This window comes from Acanthochromis polyacanthus, chromosome 8 (assembly GCF_021347895.1).
Source record: "Acanthochromis polyacanthus isolate Apoly-LR-REF ecotype Palm Island chromosome 8, KAUST_Apoly_ChrSc, whole genome shotgun sequence".
Taxonomy (NCBI): Eukaryota; Metazoa; Chordata; class Actinopteri; family Pomacentridae; genus Acanthochromis; species Acanthochromis polyacanthus.
Genome location: NC_067120.1, coordinates 27,621,025 through 27,633,162, shown reverse-complemented (window position 1 = coordinate 27,633,162; position 12,138 = coordinate 27,621,025). Strand labels below are relative to the sequence as shown.

The following is a 12,138-nucleotide window of genomic DNA, read 5'->3' as shown; positions in this document are numbered from 1 at the left end:
GGTACCCCTCAGTTAAAGAAGGAAAAACTCACAATTCTCACTGAAATCACTTGAAACTCACAAAAGTAACAATAAATAAAAATTTATTGAAAATTAAATAATCAAAATCAGCCATCACTTTTGAATTGTTGATTAACATAATTATTTAAAAAAACAAACTAATGAAATAGGGCTGGACAAAAATGATGGTACCCATAACTTAATATTTTGTTGCACAACCTTTTGAGGCAATCACTGCAATTAAACGATTTCTGTATTTGTCAATGAGCGTTCTGCAGCTGTCAACAGGTATTTTGGCCCACTCCTCATGAGCAAACAGCTCCAGTTGTCTCAGGTTTGATGGGTGTCTTCTCCAAATGGCATGTTTCAGCTCCTTCCACATATGTTCAATGGGATTCAGATCTGGGCTCATAGAAGGCCACTTTAGAATAGTCCAACGCTTTTCTCTCAGCCATTCTTGGGTGTTTTTGGCTGTGTGTTTTGGATGGTTGTCCTGTTGGAAGACCCATGACCTGTGACTGAGACCAAGCTTTCTGACACTAGGCAGCACATTTCTCTCCAGAATGCCTTGATAGTCTTCAGATTTCATCGTACCTTGCACACTTTCAAGACACCCTGTGCCAGATGCAGCAAAGCAGCCCCAAAACATTACTGAGCCTCCTCCATGTTTCACCGTAGGGACAGTGTTCTTTTCTTCGTATGCTTGGTTTTTGAGTCTATGAACATAGAGTTGATGTGCCTTACCAAAAAGCTCCAGTTTGGTCTCATCTGTCCAAAGGACATTCTCCCAGAAGCTTTGTGGCTTGTCAACATGCATTTTTGCAAATTCCAGTCTGGCTTTTTTATGAGTTTTTTTCAGCAGTGGTGTCCTCCTTGGTCGTCTCCCATGAAGTCCACTTTGGCTCAAACAACGACGAATGGTGCGATCTGACACTGATGTACCTTGGCCTTGGAGTTCACCTTTAATTTCTTTGGAGGTTGCTCTGGGCTCTTTGGATACAATTCCAACGATCCGTCTCTTCAATTTGTCATCAATTTTCCTCTTGCGGCCACGTCCAGGGAGGTTGGCTACTGTCCCGTGGGTCTTGAACTTCTGAATAATATGAGCCACTGTTGTCACAGGAACTTCAAGCTGTTTAGAGATGGTCTTATAGCCTTTACCTTTAAGATGTTTGTCTATCATTTTTTTTCGGATGTCCTGGGACAATTCTCTCCTTCGCTTTCTGTTGTCCATGTTCAGTGTGGTACACACCTTTTCACCAAACAGCAGGGGGACTACTTGTCTCCCTTTAAATAGGCAGACTGACTGATTATGAGTTTGGAAACACCTGTGATGTCAATTAAATGACACACCTGAGTTAATCATGTCACTCTGGTCAAATAGTTTTCAATCTTTTATAGAGGTACCATCATTTTTGTCCAGGCCTGTTTCATTAGTTTGTTTTTTTAAATAATTATGTTAATCAACAATTCAAAAGTAGTGGCTGTTTTTGATTATTTAATTTTCAATAAATTTTTATTTATTGTTACTTTTGTGAGTTTCAAGTGATTTCAGTGAGAATTGTGGGTTTTTCCTTCTTTAACTGAGGGGTACCAACAATTTTGTCCACGTGTGTACATCTCTGACCTTATTGTTCCTCATACACCAGCTCGTGCACTGAGGTCATCAGGTCAGAGATTGTTGTCTGTGCCTCGCACACATTTTAGGACCAGAGGTGACCGGTCCTTTCAGGCAGTAGGTCCTAGACTATGGAATGCGCCCGCGGCCTCCTTAACCCTAATACGGCATACGGGTCTCTGACGACCCGAAGGCATCAAGATGCTCTTTAAAAATGTAGTTGCCTTTAATGTAATTACATGAAAATTACAGCAGTTCAGCATAATCAACCTCTTTGATTTTGATTATTTAATTTTCAATAAAATTTTATTTATTGTTACTTTTGTGAGTTTCAAGTGATTTCAGTGAGAATTGTGGGTTTTTCCTTCTTTAACTGAGGGGTACCAACAATTTTGTCCACGTGTGTATGTCATATAGTTTTTAAAAAGTGTTAAAATTTGTTTCAATCAATTCTAGGGACGTTGACATATAAGGTGAAACACTGAATTTGGGGATAATTTGGATCTACATGGCATATATGAGTCATACAAAACCGGGTCATATATGACCCGGAAGGCCTTTATAGGGTAGTCAAAACGAATACCGCATGAAGGTTAAGATGCTTAGACTCAGCTGATTCTTTTAAAAATCAGCTGAAAACTTTTTTATCCAAGCAGACTTTTAGTTAAGTGAGGGCTTTTATGTGTGTGATTTTACTTGTGATTTTGTATGTGTGATTTTATGTGTGTGGTTTTATGAGCAATGGGGCTCTACATTCAGGGGGTTTGCTTTACTGTTTTTTATGTCTTATTTACTTTTTCTTTCACTGTAAAGCACTTTGTGATTTTTATCTGTGAATGGTGCTATATAAATAAACTTTACTTGCTTACTTTTTGCTGCAGTTACAGCATTGAGCCTGTGTGAATAGATCTCACTCAGCCTTTTACATCTGTACACTGTCTTTTTATCTCCCTGTCACAGATTAAGAATGAACACAGATAACCATCATGACTAATATTTTTCTTGTCTACAGCCTGTTGTAACTGAACCTCTGTATATTGGTCCTAGAACACCACAGTTAGTACTTTTGATGAAGAACATGAGATGCTGTTAAAAAAATTCCTAAGACAAGTCAGTAAACAAAGCAAACCAGCTGCATAAAGGAAATCTTAAGTTCTGTCTGATAATAGAAATGGTGGACAGCAGCATCAGTGTTAACTAAAGTTCTTTCCACCCTGAGAAATGAATGATGCAGCATATACAGACTGAATGTTCATACATGTTCAAACGAAGGTTAAATCATCATCCCTGAACAGACGAAAGTATCACATCAAGCAGTCAGTGATATCTCTCCTTCTGAGGTTTCAGAGAACGGAAGTCTGCATATATGCAGACACATTTCAAGTTTTACAGAAAAACTGCAGTCAAGAATTATTACCAATTCACACCTCAGGCCATACTATACATCATTTAATAAATGTTGTGTCTTCTGTTCGACTCCCTGCTTGGTACAAACATACAAATAATGTGATAAGCTGCATAAAATCAGACCAAGAAAATCAATACACATATGGAAGTCAAGCAAACATTTAAAATTTAGATCCAATTCTGCTCAAGTTCATTTCTGAGATTAATTATTCAGTGAAAATAGCTCTGGCAGAAACCATTTTGTCACCCCGATACAGGAAGATTTTAAAATATCTTTGTATGAAAGTCACTGTGTAAGATGAAGAAACAGAAAACCCTGGGTTTTTTTTTTGTTTGTTTTACCAAGAGTTGAAGAAGTGTAAGAGTTTAAATGGCAGTTGAAACAGAACCACTAACAATTGACGTTTACATAGCAGGTAAAAATACAGTCATTCAGCCTAAATCGCTTGAAAATTCAGTGGAATTGTCAAGAATGAACATAGCTGAAGTGGCATTATTACTCCGCCAAGAAACACAGGGTACGTCTGTCTGTCTGTCTGTCTGTCTGTTAGAACATTACTCAAAAGCTGATTAAGGGATTTGGATGAAATCTTCATGGAAGGTCAGAAATGACACAAGGACCAACTGATTAGATTTTGGCAGTGATGTGGCATAAAGTGTGGATCCACAGATTTGTTAAAGATTTCTGTGTCATTGCAAGGAAGCAGCACAGCGTTACTCAACTATGACAACAAGTGAACATGATGTCAGCTGCTTGCTGACAATCACATGACTCCGATCCTATTACAAATCAACCACTGCACTCGGGACTTATCTGTCAGAAATTATACAAAGAACAATTGATTAAATTGCTGCATTTCTGACAATGACATATGGAGGGATGAACAGCCTTGGCAGAGTGCTGCGCCCTGTGAGTGTTTTTCTAATTTGCAAGTGTGAAGATGCTAAAAGAAGTTGCCTCCTTAATTTAAGATTTCAGTGAGAACTGGACCTGGATGTGTTAGTTCAGCAGGAAGTCTAGGAAGAAAGGGCTTAGTGTCAGTTTAGGAATAAAACTGATGAGTAAGTGCTGATGACACTGAAAGCAATTAAAATGCCAGTACTGAAAGGAGTTCAACTATCGGATGATAAAGAATCCATTAGGTTCCATGGGGCTCTCTGCAAGATGCCGGCGCGCATGTACGCAATGGCTTTGAGCTCTTCAGACCGCACTATTACAGTGTTGGAAATGCTGTGCTTCTCGTTTTTGTGACAATGACAATAAAGAACCTTTGAACCTTTGTATCACTGATAGTTGGAACATGTACATAAAGATCTGACAAAAGGTACCATCGCTGTTTGGTTAATATCACTTTTTTCCAGTACTGATAACACCTGTGGGCACTTGGAAAATGCTATACATGTTGATTACGCATCTCCAGTTCTCTCTACTTCTAGTCATGGTTGTGAGAGGTGCAGGACTTTATATTGCAGTGAAAATAAGCCCGCAGTGAGTAAAAATGTGACAAGAACAAAAAACGAGAAACTGCTTGGGGATCAGAGAGTTAAGAAGTAAAACGACTGAAAGGATTTGAGATCCACAAGTTAGTAAGTAAATGCAGGTGCTGAAAGCAGGTGAAGTGTCAACTCAAATACACTGCCAGTCAAAACTTTTAGAACACTCAATTTTCACAAGGTTTGCATAGAACAAAAGAAAAAATGAAGTTAAAAAATCAATTCAGAAACCAAAATCTATTCAAAACTTTTGACTCATCAAAGTAGCCACTTTTGGCAGATATAACAGCTAAACACACTTGTTGGATTCTTTCCATAATGGAAATCAAATTTTCCTCATAAAGTTCTTCCCAACTCTGTTGCAGAAGTTCCTATAAATGTGTGGCACTTGTAGGTTGCTTTGCTTTCACTCTTCTGTCTAGTTCATCCCAAACCAGCTCCATGGGGTTTAAGTCTGGAGACTGTGCTGGTCACTCCATGTTTTCAAGCTTACCATCTTGTTCTTTTTTCCTAAGGTAATTCTGGCATAGCCTGGACTTGTGTTTTAGGTCATTTTCATACTGAAACATTCCAGAGGGTACAGGATGGTGCTGCAGAATGCTGTGGTAGCCGTTTTGGTTCAGGCTACCTCTCACTCTGTACAAGTCCCCGACCATGGATCCAGCAAAACAGCCTCAGACCATCACGCTTCCTCCTCCATGTTTGACAGTTGATGTCACACACTGAGGAACCATCCTTTGCTCGAGCAAAAACCCTGCGTGATGAACCAAAAATTTCAAATTTTGATTCATCAGTCCATAATACCTTGTTGTAGTCTTCGGTAGTCTGTTGGTGATGTTTCATGGCCCAGGCAAACCTCTTTTTCTTACTCTGATGTCTGAGCAATGACTTTCTTGCTGCAACTTGTCAAACCTGCAACTAAGACTTGCTTAGTATGACCACTATTAAATGGTGCTTGAAGCTGTTGTCCTGTGAGCTGCCTATCACCAAGCTGTTGACTCTCAGTAACTTTTCTTCTGATTTTGTAGTGGCTTTGGGTCTTCCAGACCTCTTCCTGAGAGAGTTTCCCCTAGTTTCTAAGTGGCTTTTGGTGGTGAAGAAAAGTGTACTCACTGACACCTTAACTTTCTTCACAATTTCTCTGTAGGAAAGACCTACACTTTTGAGTGTTATGATGTGTAGCGATATTGCCTTATTAAACGTTAATTTAATAAGTATGCACTCGTTGATTGTAGTTTATTAATCGGGGCACCACCCGGCGATTAATTTGCCAGGAAATTTATCAATTAACCTTAAAAAAAAATATTATTACTTGATTGAAAATTTTGATTAGTTAGTCAGTCTAATATCTGAATGTCGAGAATCCTCGAAAAACATTGACCCCAGTCAACACATATAAACGCAAAAGAGACTGTAATTTTGGTTTAAATGAAAGATATTTATTGACTAAAACTAATAACAAAACAGTGATTAATACAGCATAAGTATAATGGTGTTTGTGTGTGGGATAATAAGTGTGTGTGGGTGATAATAGGTGTGTGTATGTGTGGGTGTAGGTGATAATAGGTGATAACAGGTGTGTGTGTGTGTGTGTGTGTGTGTATGTGTGTTAATTATTCAGATTTGCATTTCTAACTAGGATTATGGACTGAGTAATCAGACTGCTGAAGGTATGACGAGATGATTAATAAGTTGGAAAATGAACGACTGATAAGTGACTAAATGGAGTTATTAAAAGGAAGATTTTGGAAGCTATTTAAGGAAGATTTCAAGCTATTTTGAGACGTCAACCCAATAATTCAGATCACACCAATGCGTTTGCTGGCTTACTTTGTTGGAGAATGGCAGCAGAGTTGCGGCTGGGACAGCGTGCCTTGAACGGACTTTAACTTCAACTTCTTGGTGGATTCCTGAGTCATGAAGTCTGTCGCTATAGCAACGTCTTAGCGTCCTGCCGTCTTGGAGCTGTTGAGCGCCGTTAGGCTTCGTTCGGGCCAGCTGGGTGGATCTCAGCAGATGGTGGAGAGAACGCAGGAACCGGTCGTCCTTCTCTGGGGTTGACTTGACCGAAAAATAGCTTGATAAACAAAAACAAAACCGCAGGCTCTTGTCTATCTCTGCCAGCAGGTTTGGCTGGAGAGCAGATAGGTAAAGAAGCCTCTAAAAACTGTCGGAGCCGTGAAACGGGATCGACTTAGTTCTTGATTAAAAATCGTCGGCAAACAAAAATGTGGCTCTATTTGTTCAGGTAGTGAGCGAAGGTATCTATTCTTTGATTAAAAGAAAAATGATTAAGAGTCGTGGTTAGCAGAGGCCCGCTCTGTAACCAGGATGAGCTTAAATAGAAAAAAGAAAAGGCACCAAAGGAAAGACAAAAGAATCGCTCAGCGTAGTTTCTGAAAGCTAGTTATGAAGGACGAGCGAGAATCGTAAGAGAGCGTAAGAGCGTACGAGAGAGTCGAAAGAGAGAGAGAAACGTAAAATGGCTGGTTTTAAGGATTTTCTCTGAGAAGGGGCGTGGAAGTGTCGGCTGAGGCGCGTCTTCCTTGAATCTGGGGGAACCTCCCACTTTGGGCTCAGAGGGGAGATATGAAACCAGATCAAATAAAAATTAAAAATATTAAAACGCGCAAAAGAATGATCTGTTTACTCCTCCATGATCCTTACAATATATTTTAAACAATCAAAGATAAAATAAAACTGAATATACAAGCTAGTCTAAGAATATGTGAGTTCTAGTTTCTATTTATATGTTTGTGTGCATTCTAATGGTTATTATATGTATCACAGTGAAGACATGGTAACATACGTTCATACAAGGCGGAATAAAACAGTTTTCCACGTCTTTGAAACCTGAATAAAGCAAAGTTTTATGGTTAATACAGTGAAAACCTCGATAATGTCATGGCATTCCGACGTCAAAAGGTGGCAATGTTGAGCTGTGGAAGCAAAATGAATTAGAAAGACAATGAACCATAAGTTCCCTAACTTTTGATTTAAACCAGCTAGAAAAACGGGAGTTGGTTCAAAATGCATGTTGACATCTCACTATATCTTTGGTAAACACAGGATAACAAAATATATTTCTGAGACATGAGTTTTAGAAGTTCTGTGACTGGACAAAGGAGAAAGTCTCTGCCAGCCTCTGCAGAGGTGAGGAGCAGGTCATTAGAATATTTACGACTCTTGTTTATCTGATGGCAGACAGGGAGAGGAGCAGAGGTCCAGCTGAGAGGACACTTAGTTCATCAAAGCACTTTTCAGAGTTGCAAACAACAGTTCAGTTCCTTAAGAAGGTGTGAAAGTCCTGTCACCAATTCCCAGTTCTCTGCAAAAAGGAGTCTGTATGTGAAATTAGAGATACACGAAAGCATATATGTCCCAATTTAATACAGAAATAGTGATAGTCTGCAAAAAGGGTCTCTTAAGCAATGTCAGAGGTCGTCATAAACATGAATCTAGGATGTCTCTGGTGGAAGGTACGGATCGCATCTGGGATGATACAGGGCTCTCTCTGGCCATAAAAAGGCACTTTGCGTGTTTACTTAGGTCTTTGAGAGGGAGAGTTTGTGGTTATCTGAGGAGGGGATCTCCTGTGGAATGTTTTGGCCACTTAAACCTGGAGGTCTGACTACAGATGATATGTCTTTCTTCTGTTGTTGTCTTTTCCTCACCGTTTTTATAGCAACACACTACTTTCTGCAGTACAATAATGTTCAAATAATGCTCTGGGGAGTATGGTGCCATGGTGTGCTCCAACACTACTTTCTTGCAGACAAACGGGGTTGTAAGTAATCAAGACAAGTTGGGATACCTGTAGGATTTGGTAGCACCAACTTTCAAGGCTTCATCAACCTCAATTGCTGCAGGACAGCTTTAAGTTGTTAACCCATTTCTTGTTCCCTGAAAAAGGCTTTTCTGTATAATTCTGAAATGTATATCATTTTTCAGTTTTGGGTAATCTTACCTTTTCTCTTGAACCTCTGACAGGTCACCACTTACCTTTGTACCATTTCAAGCTATTCATGGGACTTGAAATACTTGAATTTCAATAAAAGACTGGAAAAACTGTGGCGATCTAAAACTTTTGACTGATAGTATAGAAAAACTGAAGGAAGATGTGTTGGGTGAAAGTTCAGCCCTAAAAGCAGTTGAAGTAAATTGTAGAGCAGCTAATATTAATTTGTTCCAAAAAATAGGCCTATTTACATCTGGTATTTACACTCAATCTGTATCTCGATCCTTGCATCTATTCCATGGGTCCCAAAATCCTTCCACAGGATTGGAATTTCCAAGGGCAGGTTTAAAGTCTACTTTGAGAGGAAATCTGTGAGGAATTTCTATATACATGACACAGAAAACTGAGACCTACTTTGAAAAAGAAACAGGAGATGACTGGACTTTAGTTTGTTTACAAGCAGGAACTGAAGAGAATGAGAGGAAGGTGTTCTTAAAGTTAAATGCCAACAGTCAGGCAGTAGATTCCATTCAAGGCTGTAAGTGCACAGGAGGTCAGAGGTCAGCCTGTTCATTTAATGAGGGATCAGTGATGCTGATCAACAGTCAGTTTGGCCTTTCTGTTGCTTCACTCTGAAGGTTGAAGATGCTCAGAGATGCATAATCAGTTAGTTCAAACAAAATATGAAGCCCAAACAATCAGAGAGAACCGAGTTTAACTCAAAGAAATGGTCCAAGGATTTGGTGTAGATGCATTAATGTGTATTTTTCATTGCTGCACGGGCCCGAATACGGGCCCAAGACGGCCGCCTGAAGCTTAACGGCAAAACCATTTTTAGCTTCAAACAGGACGATAGAAACAGTATACATCCATGGAAAGCTTAGAGTCTCATGAATCCGCCGGTATAAACCACTTTCAGATGTGATTACCACAGCGGGTGATATAAACACATTTCTAAAACAAACAACAAAAGTTTAAAGGGACACATAAAGGGCATAACTCACCTTCCGATGGTCTTTTACCGATCAACGATGAAAATAATCCACAAAAACCGGCCATAATCCAAGAGTAGTCATCCAGACAATACTAGCAAGTATCATATTTTGCCCAAAACATGTCAAGAAATAAGTAAATAATCCACAAATCGCTCGGCTCCGTGCGCGTCCACGTGGCGCACGGTGGCGCTGCGCGTTCCATAAGTCACTGCATTTTTATCCATAATTTTATGAATCCTTCTGTTATCCTCACGATCTCGGTCAGAAAATGGCGACTGGAGCCTCTGTCTTCGATCCCAGCCGCGTTTCAGCCAATCAAGTGACTCATTGCTGCCTCCGAACCCAGAACAGCCAGCCGTTGCCATCATAGATATATACAAACACTAGATGGCTCATGAGCGCTGTCAGCCTATGGGGAGCAACGTCGCCACATGGCGGCCATCTTGGGACAGGGCTGCTCGATCACTCATAACATTAAAGTCAATGGAGCATGGATTTTAAAATCACTATAGATTGCTCAATTTTCAACCGATTTTACAACAGCTTGGTTTGTTATAAACGTCAGAGATGTATTTCTTTTACTGCTTACATAAGAATAATTAAAACCATTGAATTCATATAATAATGAACACAGATATCAGTTTTTTCAGCATAAATGGATGTAAATGTAATTTTAATATTTAGCATTGCACTTCTTTATTACTATCAGCTTTCTAATGCACAGATAAAAACAAAGCTCAACCAAAATCAATGCACAACAAAAAGAGATGATGTCTTTTCTTTTCATGAACCTGGTGCCTACATTACCCACAATGCATTTCGGCTGCAGGCTAACTAATCCAGGCATAAATGTATACAAACAATAAGTCTAAGGTCTCAATCAAAGTCTCTTAACAAGCAAATAAATACAACCACAACCACAAAGAATGTAATTTCGCCTAAAGATTCGGTTCTCAAAAAACGTTGGTCTCAGGAAAACCTAATAATTGAAAATCAGATTGTGAGTAACACCATCTTCAATGTGAGTAGCCAGGCAGAAAAGACACACAACTATGCCGCATTTTTCAAAACGAAAAGCTGCGATTTCGGAATTGAGCCTGAATCATAGCCACGTTAATAAGGTTTGTAATAAACTAAACCGTTTGTAAATCAATCAAGAATTGAACGAGTTATGAGTGTTAAAGTGAGGAAATCATCCACCTTACCATTGACTACAGTACAGTGCGCCAGAGCAGTCCCCTGTCCTAAGATGGCCGCCAAGTGACGACGCCGCCGACTCCGTCTTGAGACATCTCGTGTTTGTATATATCTATGGTTGCCATGGCCGATGGATCTGTTGACTCACATCTCTTCCTGAAATTCTGATGCAAAACACGTCTGAGGAAACGTTTGACTGACAGGGCATGTAGCCAATGAGCTTGCTGAATAGCCGCGAGGCGGGCTTTAGCGGCCGAGTGTGAGTTTTGACACCTCCGGCTCTGCAGGAGCTGCAGCTTTTCTCTGTCTCCGTCTGTGCCTCTGATTCAGATCAAGATCCACACTGAAGCTTATCTGAAGTGATTTTTTTTTAGTTCTTTATGAGTTTTTGGAGTGAAAATAGTGTGAAAAAGCGCTAATAAACGACTATATACCATTTTTTCACAGGGTGTACATAGGGTGTCCAAAATTGACATAATTGGGCATATTAGTACAAAAACATGTGTGAAACACTCATTTCTTGTAGTATTGCTCTGAAATTTTGTCCTGAACTAAGACCCCAAGCTGTTGCCTTGTTGTGTTTCAAGCTGTCACAGTGCTGCCACACTAATTTTCAGGTGTTATATTAGGGAAAAAATTTAGGCGAGAATAAAATTCCTCCTAATTCAGTGTGTTCCAACATAAATAACTCTGTGCCAGTAGCACCTAGAGTAATTTTTACTGCACTGGGTGACAATGCAGGTTGTCAGCTTTCAAAGGAGACCCCAGCCATGCCTGTGCTCCAAACAGTTCAAGAACAGTATTCAATTTACTTTCTGTACATCTTCAGTAGAAATTTCAGGGGAAAATTGACCGCAGTTTAAGGGGTTAATGAAGTGGGATCTTGTCATGGGGTGTTTCTGTTATTTTGTACATCCGTTGTGTTACTTGCAATTCCCAGAAGTTCCAAACTTTTACACTCTGCTTATTAATTCAGAAACATTTTTACTTCCCTCTCAGCATCCAAACCTCTTTCTCTCTCTGCCACCATCCTCCAATTCAATTCAATTCAATTCAATTTTATTTATATAGCGTCAATTACAATCAAATCGTCTCAAGACGCTTTACAGAACCCATATGCCTGACCCCCAGAGCAAGCCCAAAGGCGACAGTGGCAAGGAAAACACCCTTTTAACAGGGAAAAAACCTCGAGCAGAACCCGGCTCTATATAGGGGGGGACCCATCTGCCTGCTGGCCGGGCAGGTTGAGAGGGACAGAGGAGGGCAAGAGGGAGGGATGGGAGGAGAGGGAGGGGTGGAAAGCAAGGAAAGTACAACACACATTTGGATACATGTATGACAAGATATGTGACTCAAAGTATAAGCTGACATTGAAAACTGACTCATAGTTTACTCTTATGATGTACGGCTCTGACATTAAACATACTACATATATAGCTAGCAGTAAAATTCAAACAGTATGTAGATTA

The 12,138-nt window shown here is 39.8% G+C and overlaps 1 protein-coding gene across 4 annotated transcripts in view; it reads left to right on the top strand.

Moving 5' to 3' along the window:
• The window catches only part of grm8b (glutamate receptor, metabotropic 8b), a 417,912-nt gene that overhangs the window by 313,440 nt on the left and 92,334 nt on the right, over window positions 1–12,138 (top strand). The window lies entirely within an intron of this gene.